Source organism: Hyla sarda, chromosome 3 (genome assembly GCF_029499605.1).
Source record: "Hyla sarda isolate aHylSar1 chromosome 3, aHylSar1.hap1, whole genome shotgun sequence".
Lineage (NCBI taxonomy): Eukaryota > Metazoa > Chordata > Amphibia > Anura > Hylidae > Hyla > Hyla sarda.
Genome location: NC_079191.1, coordinates 18,746,910 through 18,757,802, shown reverse-complemented (window position 1 = coordinate 18,757,802; position 10,893 = coordinate 18,746,910). Strand labels below are relative to the sequence as shown.

The 10,893-nt window shown below is 44.5% G+C and overlaps 1 protein-coding gene and 1 non-coding gene across 3 annotated transcripts in view; both read left to right on the top strand.

Moving 5' to 3' along the window:
- The first annotated feature begins 2,484 nt into the window (after window positions 1–2,484).
- TRNAL-CAG (transfer RNA leucine (anticodon CAG)) lies at window positions 2,485–2,567 on the top strand. Its single transcript has one exon. It is a non-coding gene; the product is annotated as a tRNA-Leu (tRNA).
- A 1,197-nt stretch (window positions 2,568–3,764) lies between these two features.
- The window catches only part of RP1L1 (RP1 like 1), a 112,184-nt gene continuing 105,055 nt past the window's right edge, over window positions 3,765–10,893 (top strand). Inside the window, exon 1 of one of the 2 annotated variants that reach the window (XM_056563832.1) lies at window positions 3,765–3,839. The gene's annotated coding sequence lies outside the window, so the exon portion shown is untranslated. The remainder of the gene's footprint in view (window positions 3,840–10,893) is intronic. The other variant, XM_056563828.1, reaches the window with a different exon arrangement.

Below are 10,893 nucleotides of genomic sequence, written 5' to 3'. Positions count from 1 at the left end.
CCCCCTAATTCTTCAATAGAAATCCTTTAGTCATATGGCAAAATGTCTTGTAATGGAAAAAAAAAGCAGGGGATAAATGCCAAATAAAAGACCTCTATACTAATATGCACAATTGAAGAAAATAAAAGCCAAACAAAAGTGTTTGTCCGTAGCCTTAGTGGGCCTCTGTTTTGGTTACAGAGCATTACATCGTTTACAGAAGTGTTCTTTGGCTGGCGCTATTATTGGGGCACTATCTGGATGGTATTGTTCATAGGTGCCCTCTCTTGTTTTCAGTGTTAATTGGCTGGACCGAGGCAGACACTTTATGGGGGCACTCTGACTGGCACTGATTGCGTGGGATGGGGGCACTGGATGCGGAGCAGTCCCAGACTGGCACTGTTAATAGAAGCATTTTGTTTTGTGCTAAACTCTTTATCTGTCACTGTGTATAGGGTTGCTTTTTGGCTTTGGGGTACTCTTTGGCTTTGGGGTAATTTTTGTATTTGTTGGTACTCTTTAGCTTTGGGGTACTCTTTAGCTTTGATAGTACTCTTTGCCTCTGGGTAGTACACTTTAGCTTTGGGAGTACTCTTTGGCTTTGGGAGTACTCTTTAGCTTTAGGGGTACTCTGGGTAGTACTCTTTAGCTTCGGGGGTACTCTTTATCTTTAGTAGTACTCTTTGGCTTTGGGAGTACTCTTTAGCTTTGGGGGTACTCTGGCTCTGGGTAGTACTCTTTAGCTTCGGGGGTACTCTTTATCTTTAGTAATACTCTTTGGCTTTGGGAGTACTCTAGCTTTCGGGGTACTCCGGTTCTGGGTAGTACTCTGGCTCTGGGTAGTACTCTTTAGCTTCGGGGGTACTCTTTATCTTTAGTAGTACTCATTGGCTTTGGGAGTACTCTCTAGCTTCGGGGGTACTCTTTATCTTTAGTAGTATACATTGGCTTTGGGAGTACTCTTTAGCTTCAGGGGTACTCTTTATCTTTAGTAGTACTCATTGGCTTTGGGAGTACTCTCTAGCTTCGGGGGTACTCTTTATCTTTAGTAGTACTCTTTGGCTTTGGGAGTACTCTAGCTTTGGGGGTACTCCGACTCTGAGTAGTACTCTGGCTCTGGGTAGTACTCTTTAGCTTCGGGGGTACTCTTTATCTTTAGTAGTATACATTGGCTTTGGGAGTACTCTTTAGCTTCGGGGGTACTCTTTATCTTTAGTAGTACTCATTGGCTTTGGGAGTACTCTCTAGCTTCGGGGATACTCTTTATCTTTAGTAGTACTCTTTGGCTTTGGGAGTACTCTAGCTTTGGGGGTACTCCGACTCTGAGTAGTACTCTGGCTCTGGGTAGTACTCTTTAGCTTCGGGGGTACTCTTTATCTTTAGTAGTACTCATTGGCTTTGGGAGTACTCTTTAGCTTTGGGGGTACTCTTTATCTTTAGTAGTACTCTTTGGCTTTGGGAGTACTCTAGCTTTGGGGGTACTCCGGCTCTGGGTAGTACTCTTTAGCTTCGGGGGTACTCTTTATCTTTAGTAGTACTCATTGGCTTTGGGAGTACTCTCTAGCTTCGGGGGTACTCTTTATCTTTAGTAGTACTCATTTGCTTTGGGAGTACTCTTTAGCTTTGGGGGTACTCTTTATCTTTAGTAGTACTCATTGGCTTTGGGAGTACTCTCTAGCTTCGGGGGTACTCTTTATCTTTAGTAGTACTCATTTGCTTTGGGAGTACTCTTTAGCTTTGAGGGTACTCTTTATCTTTAGTAGTACTCTTTGGCTTTGGGAGTATTCTAGCTTTGGGGGTACTCCGACTCTGGGTAGTACTCTGGCTCTGGGTAGTACCCTTTAGCTTCGGGGGTACTCTTTATCTTTAGTAGTACTCTTTGGCTTTGGGAGTACTCTAGCTTTGGGGGTACTCCGGCTCTGGGTAGTACTCTTTAGCTTCGGGGGTACTCTTTATCTTTAGTAGTACTCATTGGCTTTGGGAGTACTCTCTAGCTTTGGGGTGCTCTGCATCTGGGTAGTACTCTAGCTTTGGCACAGTTATGGGGCTAGTCATTCTGATACAGTACTATTACTAGAAGTAGTAATGGCACTTGTACTGGGGGTACTTTTACCCAGTAATGTAGTGTACTGCTGGTACTGTTACTAGTGACAGTCCTCAGTGATCTACTCCAGTACACTAGCCGCACACTGGATAACACGTGCTGCCGTTCCTTCTTCCTGCAGAGAGAAGCGTTATCAGCGTTACCTAGCAACAGAACACGGCCGACGTTCTACTGTGTCACATGATCAACGCTGTTACGCTCATCTCTGCTTGCAGAGGCGCCAGCGGGACGGCCATCTGATGTTCTTCTATAGAAGCCCCACGCTGCGTGTATGTACAGAGCAATATCACTGGTTGTCCGGGTCACATCCGTATACATTTACTTGTATATAGAATTATTTAAAAAGCATGTGACTGCGGATCACAAGCCTCCTATTCAACCCTGAAAGATTTCTGCCAGTAGTCAGGATGGCCGAGCGGTCTAAGGCGCTGCGTTCAGGTCGCAGTCTCCTCTGGAGGCGTGGGTTCGAATCCCACTTCTGACAAGATTTATTTTAATTTTTTTTTTTATCTATTGTTGTTCTATTATGTATAAAATAAAAAATAGCATGCATAGAGGTAAAAATTTTTATTTTGTGAGTGGAGATTCCGCAGCGTGAACGTACCCTTATTGTCTACACCAGTGTTTCCTACCCAGGGTGCCTCCAGCTGTTGCAAAACTGCAACTCCCAGCATGCCCGGACAGCCTTTGGCTGTCCGGGCATGCTGGGAATTGTAGTTTTTGCAACAGCAGGAGACACCCTGGTTGGGAAACACCGGTCTACACTATCGTAGTGATCTGCAAACCGTGGCCCTCCACCTGTTGCAAAACTACAACTCCCAGCATGCCCGGACAGCCAACAGCTTGAGGTCCATGGTTTGGAGACCACTGAATTATAGTAGTTATCAAAATCTGTGTAGAGGAAAAATTGACCAGTTGCTCATAGCAACCAATCAGATCGCTTCGTAAATTTTTCCAAAAAGCCTTTTTTTAAATGAAAAAAAAAAAAAATAATAATAAAATAAAAAATAAACGATCTGATTGGTTGTTATGGGCAACTGGTCAACTTTTCCTCTGCAAAGGTCTTGATAAGGTTTTTGTATTTGGAAAAAAAATAAAAAAATAAAAAAAAAAGAAAGAAAAAAATGGCCTTAAAAAAAACCCAAACGGTTTATTCAATTCCGAAGTGTGAATTTGTGAACGGAAACCCATTCACTATACAGTACATTTTAGCAAGCGGAAATTCCGTAGTCTGAACCTAGCCTAAGGGTGTGTTCACACAGTGTATTATTGCCTGTTTTTTTTACATTAGCTTTGGGACCGGCTTTCGTCTATATATACTATTGGGCAATACCCCTTGAATGCTCGGGCTTAATGCACTTTCTGCCACGAAATGGGCTGCATAGTCTCTAAGATCAGCGAAAGGGGGTCACGTAGATGGATTTCATGTGACTGATGGGTCTCGGTCATGGACACTTGTAGGTTGCACTACAACCCCATTCACTGACCTTAGCTGTGATGCAATATGAACTACTCAGTGGGATACAGCAATTTTTTATATATATATATATATATATATATATATATATATATATATATATATAACTGTTTATTTGTAAAATTTTAAAAAAAATTAAAAAATTATTTAAAAAAAAAGAATTAATACTGTGTCCCTCTTCATTCTTGTGTTCGCAGGAGGTTCCAGCAGTTGGATATCTTTCAATAGATATACTGGCAAGTTGGCAATTACGTGAGCGGTGGAACAGATCCAGAACATGTAACAAAAAATCCTGTCATTCGCCAAGTTTGCATAAGTGATTTGTTTAGTTGCCCGCAGTACCCCTTTAAACATATATTTTATTTGAATTTGAATAGTTGTTTCCAATTTTCCATTTGACTTTATTTTAAAATAATCCTGAAATATTGCAGTTTCTATTCTGGCCACTAGGCTAAATATTGAGCTTAGACTTCCTGTACGGGATGATGAAGGAGAAGACTGCTGGAAAGCGATCAGTACAGCTTTACAGCAGAAGGTGACACCAGTAGATTGAGAAGACAATAGGTCAGTGTTTCCCAAGCAGTGTGCCTCCAGCTGTTCCAAAACTACAAGTCCCAGCCAAAGTCTATCTGAGCATGCTGGTAGTTGTAGTTACACTGCTTGGAGACCACTGCACTAGATAAAGCTTACAGCTCAGCCTCCCTCTCCTTGTGAAATGACTTTTTGTAAAGGTCACAGAGTATGCTCAGTAATGTTTTCCATTTGTTTCAATGGGACAGCTCCTGTCTATTGTTGCCTATGTCCATGAGGCTTGCTGTAAAGCATATCTCTTAATGCTGTTAAAAAAAGATCAGGCATGAGGCAAGATGACTTGCCCTTTAATAATGTGCAAATATATATATATATATATATATATATATATATATATATATTTATATACATATAATTACAATATGTATTGTTAATGGATTAGAAAAAAGAACATATTTTAATATCTGTCTGTAATCATTCAAATCTGATACATTGCCTTTAAAGGGGTACTGCCGTCACGTCCCCTCCCATAGACTTGCTTGGGGGGGGGGGGGCGTGATGTCATGAGGGGGCAGGGCTGTAAAGTCAAGAGCTCACGGCGCCGGCTCTAGCGTTTGGAACAGTTTCTTCCAAACGCTGAGCAGCGGAGTACCCCTTTAAGAGAGGCAGAATTAAGTTGTTGTCTAAGTTATGACATGTGACTCTGTACATTATAAAATGTCATGAAACACCCATGAGAAATATGTTGTATTCCACCCACAATATGCTGTGGATGAGGTGTGTGTCCTCAGGCCTTCAGCCCAGTACAGAGTGCCGCTGGGTTTAGAGTAAGCTGCTTATATTCTGGGTGGATGCTGTATACTGGTGGATATGTATTTATAGACATAGCTTTCCAAGACAAGACAGCATCATTTCAGTCCGCCAAGAACGCTGCCGACCTGGCATTTACGGATTCCTGATTGACATCATCAGACTTTTTCATTCATATGAAGCAAATGCACTATAAAACTGCAAACCCACAGGATGGCTAGAGCCGGTCTGTCAGTGTTTTATATATATATATATATATATATATTTATATATATATATATATATATATATATATATATATATATATTTTATATCAGCTTTTTGCAACTTTCTCATGTGCTTTGTGCTTAATTTATCAATAATTCTCATGATCTCTGCTGTCTGCATACACATTGTTTTTTTTCTTTTCTTTATTAGGTCATGTTCACACGGCAGAATGTCCACACAGAATTCCGCCCAAAAAATCAGCATGGACATTCCGCTGCAGCAGAGTCCCATTTCAGTGGAATTCTGCTGCACTGTGCACACCGCGCAAATCACAATTATGGCGTCTACAGAATAAATAGTCATGTCTATTCTTTCTGCGGATTCCGCTCTGAAATACATTGCCGTACATTACATTGGGGTACTGGTCTTGTGGGCCTCCCTTCCGAGAAAGGGGGGGGGGGGTCCATTTCCATTCTCTGCTGTGCAAGAAAATATGCAGTGAGGTACAGTGGTTTGAGAATAATGTATGACCTCCTTCTGACCACTAGGGTGAATTGTTAAAACAGTTCACAAAGAACCGCTTTATCTGCTGTTTTAAAGGGGTTCTCCGTGGAAATTTTTTTTTTCAAATCAACTGGTGCCAGAAAGTTATACAGATTTGTAAATTACTTCTATTTAAAAAAAAATCTTAATCCTTCCAGTACTTATCAGCTGCTGTATGCTCCACAGTAAATTGTATTTCTTTCTGGAGTTCTTTTCAGTCTGACCACAGTGCTCTCTGCTGACACCTCTGTCCATGTCAGGAACTGTCCAGAGTACAAGCGAATCTTATAGCAAACCTCTCCTGCTCTGGACAGTTCCTGATACAGACATAGGTGTCAGCAGAGAGCACTGTGGTCAGACTGAAAAGAACTACTCAACTTACTGTGGAGCATACAGCAGCTGATAAGTACTGGAAGGATTAAGATTTTTAAATAGAAATAATTTAACTGTTTAACTTTCTGGCACCAGTTGATATGAAAAAAATTGTTTTCCACCGGTGTACCCCTTCAAAGGGGTTATAGGATAAGGAATACTGATTGGTGGAGGATCCAACCACTGGGAGCCCACCAATTACCAGATTGGAGGTAATTTGTCCACCAAATGAATGGAACGGTAGCATACATGCTCTGCACAATCCTTTCACTGTTTATGGGACTTACAAACATAGTCAGTGCTCTGCAGTGTTCGAAGATCCCATATAGTTGAGCATGCACATTCACTCGGGGTACAATGTACCTCTGTTCTCATGATTGATGGGGAGACCATGCAATCACCTAGCTATTGCCTATTCTGTGACTAGGTGATACATTTTATTCTTTGGAAAACTCCTTTAAATGGGTATTCTGGGAAAAAACATTTAAGATGTCTGATCTCCCTGCAGCACCCGTATTCTATGCGGGTGCTTAATCTCCAGTTTCAGAAACCTCCGGGTTTTGGGGACTGGGGACGTGACGTCACGCCACGCCCCCTCCATTCATGTCTATGGGAGGGGGCACCATAAGACGCACCTGACCACCTGACCATAAGACGCACCTAGGTTTTTAGAGGAGGAGAACAAGAAAAAAAACAGCAGGCCCCCCCTGTAGACAGTGCCCCCTTGTAGACAGTGCCCCCTTGTAAACAGCAGGCCCCCCCTTATAGACAGTTCCCCCCTTGTAGACAGTGCCCCCTTGTAAACAGCAGGCCCCACCTTATAGACAGTGCCCCCCTTGTAGACAATGCCCCCTTGTAAACAGCAGGCCCCCCCTTATAGACAGTGCCCCCCTTGTAGACAGTGCCCCCTTGTAAACAGCAGCCGCCCCCCTTATAGACAGTGCCCCCCATGTAGACAGTGCCCCCTTGTAAACAGCAGCCGCCCCCCCTTGTAGACAGTGCCCCCTTGTAAACAGCAGCCGCCCCCCTTATACACAGTGCCCCCCTTGTAGACAGTGCCCCCTTGTAAACAGCAGGCCCCACCTTATAGACAGTGCCCCCCTTGTAGACAATGCCCCCTTGTAAACAGCAGGCCCCCCCTTATAGACAGTGCCCCCCTTGTAGACAGTGCCCCCTTGTAAACAGCAGCCGCCCCCCTTATAGACAGTGCCCCCCATGTAGACAGTGCCCCCTTGTAAACAGCAGCCGCCCCCCCTTGTAGACAGTGCCCCCTTGTAAACAGCAGCCGCCCCCCTTATAGACAGTGCCCCCCTTGTAGACAGTGCCCCCTTGTAAACAGCAGCCGCCCCCCTTATAGACTTTGCCCCCCTGTAAACAGCAGGCCCCCCCTTATAGACAGTGCCCCCTTGTAAACAGAAGGCCCCCCTTGTAGACAGTGCCCCCTTGTAAACAGCAGTCCCCCACTTATAGACAGTGCCCCTTGTAAACAGTAGGCCCCCCCTTGTAGACAGTGCCCGCTTGTAGACAGTGCCTCCTTGTAAACAGCAGCCCCCCCCCTTGTAGACAATGCCCCCACTTGTAGACAGTGCCCCCACTTGTAGACAGTGCCCCCACGGTAGTTGCTCACCTGCGGTTGCCACTCCGCTGCCCCGTTCTGCCATCTGCATCCCCGTTCTTCCGTCCGCATCATAGCGTCCTATGGAGGAGCATGTGACATACACATCAGTCCTCCTTCCTCCGTAGCGTTACGCTGGGTGCAGGGGAGGAGGTGGAGTGACGTGTGTGTCTCATGTTCCTCCTTAGGACGCCATGATGCGGATGGCAGAACGGGGATGCGGACGGCAGAATGGGAATGCAGACAGCAGAACGGGGCAGCGGAGCGGGGCATTTGACGGCCGCACTGCAGCAGGTATCGGCCTTGGTATCGGGGACATTAAACGAGTCCCCAATACCATGCAAATGCCGGGTATCGGCACACACATTCGCTCCATAAGACGCACAGACATTTCCTTCCCACTTTTGGGGGGAGAAAAAGTGCGTCTTATGGAGCGAAAAAAAATGGTATGTACACTTTTTTGTTCTTTGAACAAGTGTACATGCTAGAAGGCCCCTTCACAATAAGGTGATCCCTATAAGGTGATCCATATTTATCATTGTCTTTAGAGTTTTTTTCTTACTTATATTTGGCGCATGAAATGTCACACGTGCGCCTAAGCACTTTTTTTTGCGACTTTTGGCTGCAAGCAAAAAGCTACAAATAAACTTACAAAAGTCAATTTCAGATTTCACTCTGCAGTGGCAACAAATGAATCAAGTGCGAAAGTTGCACGAAAAGTCGCAGGCCACTCCAGGACACCGCAAATTTACGCCAGCCCAGACCTGGCTTACAAAACTGCCTTTGGAGAGCACTTTTAAAATATCACACAAAAAGTCACAACTGCAACTTTTTGTGCAGAAAAGTCACAGAGAAAAGGGGGAAAGCAACAAAAAGGTGTTCTGAAGTGATATATTTTTTTTGCTATTGTGCGCCAAATTTATCAACCCCCCTGCGATAGTATGATAAATATGTTACACGTAAGCAAAAAAAATTACTTAAAAACTCACTTTCTAAAGTGTTTTGTTAGGGCTTTCAACGATCAGGTATAATCTGTGGAGTAACCTGCAAGCAAGTTTAAAGTTTCCCTGCAGACTTCAGTGAAACATTCGGTCCGGTCGGCTCATTTTTGCCCCATATGCGCTTTTACAACTGGACCTAAAACTGTGGTCAACCACAGTTTTAGGTGCGGGGAAAAAGCGCATATGGGGCAAAAATGAGCCGACCGGACCGAAAGTTTCACTGCAGTCGGCTCATTGAAATTAATGACATACGGGAGCGCATAGAAAGGTATACGGGAGCGCATAGAAAGGTATACGGGAGCGCATAGAGAAGCATACGGGAGCGCAAGTTTTTAGCTCTCCCCTGCCGTATGCGCTTCCATATGGGGGAAAACGTAATGGGAACCCAGCCTAAGGCTGCATTCACACCACGTTTTTTACATATGGGTGGCGGATCTGGCGGGGGGAAGGAGCAAACCGGGCGCTCCCGTACCCCAGCCGGATCAGCCCGTGACTCCATTTACTTTAATGAGCCGACCGGAGTCAAAAGGTGACTCTGGCCGGCTCAGTTTTGACCCGTATCCGGTTTTGGACCGGACCTAAAACCATAGTATACTACGGTTTTAGGTCCGGTCCAAAACCGGATACGGGTCAAAACTGAGCCGACCGGAGTCACAGTTTGACTCCGGTCGGCTCATTAAAGTAAATGGAGTCACGGGCTGATCCGCCTGGGGTACGGGAGTGCCCGGTTTTCTCCTCCCCCCGCCGGATCCGGCACCCGTATGTAAAAAACATGGTGTGAATGCAGCCTAAGACAGGGCAGGATAGGTTGCCCAGAAAGAGAAATACACCCTTTATAACTGGTCTCCACTCTGGACAAGGGACGAAGATCCTGAATAGAGAACCCCTGCCTTTCTTTATTAACTCACAATAGAGTTTTTTCTGAAAATAGAAACATGAAGCAGTTTGTAAGCAGTCGGCTGTCAAACATTTTTGGGGAGATTCATCAAAAACTGTGCAGAGGAAGAGTGGTGCAGTTGCCCATGGCAACCAATCAGATTACTTCATCTATTTTTAAATAGACCTATGCAGTTTTGATAAATCTCCCCATTTTTGTCTGTGCAGTATAAATATCTTCTTTTCATGCAGCCTGTAGGTAAGAGTTTATGGAGTGATGGCCAAGTATGCAGTCACATCTAGCAGTCAGACCCCAGGGGTTATCTGGGCTTATGAATAAATTCATATCCTCCTGGGTTGAGGAAAAATTGAAAAAAAACTTTACTTACCTAGCCCTCCACTAGTCCCCCCACAGCTACTGTTCTGCTCCATCCAATCCCCCAATTTTCTGTCTTCTTCCTGCTTCCGAGATGAGGTCTCAGAGCAGCACCTGCCGGCCCAGCCAATTACTGGCCACAGCTGTGTCCCGTCCCGGCCAGTGATTGGCTGAGCCAACAGGTCCTGCTCTAATTAATTGTCTCAGAAGCAGGAAAATCGCGTGACTGGACAGAGCCAAACAGGAGTTGTAGGTGACCGGTGCTAGGTAAGTATAGTTTTTTTTCCATTTTGTTTTCCATCTTCAGCACTTTAACATTTATCACCTATTCTGTGGATAATGGGAACCCCCAACAATAGCTGTAACCTGCACTGCCGGGACAAAACAGCGTCCTGTGTTACCAATGAAATCATTCCATCCTCCTTGTCTTGACCTGGACCTGAGTGTCGCTATGTGGTTGGGAGCTTGCATGTTGATGTTTTATTGTTTTGTCTTGCAGCTAGTTTTGTTAAATGCTCCTCATTGTATCACCGCTAAAACATATAAACCTGGAACTTCCTTAGTAAGGAAATGAAGATCCAAATCAAGGAAAATATTAAAACAAAGACTATGAATAAGTCTTCAGCAGATAAATATCTTACATTGTTACATACATGTCTATACATAAAAAAAAAAATAATAATAATAATATATATATATATATATATATATATATATGTGGTGAGGATGTGATGAGGGCAGATGAAATTACCCTAGGCGCAGATGTCATTAACCCCTTGTGTTCGTGATGCCAGGTCGTGGTTTTACCTCTACACCACCCAAAGGTATACCGCTGGATCCTGGGCTAGGCACGGGAGAAAATAATGACTCTGACGCCATGTTACGGAACAACGGCAGCTTTACTGAGTCAGACAGGTGTAACAGTCTATACAGCTTGGCTGGGCCCAAGGAGGTGACCAGTGACTTCAGAGACCTCAGGGCTTGCTGGGCTGGGACAATTTG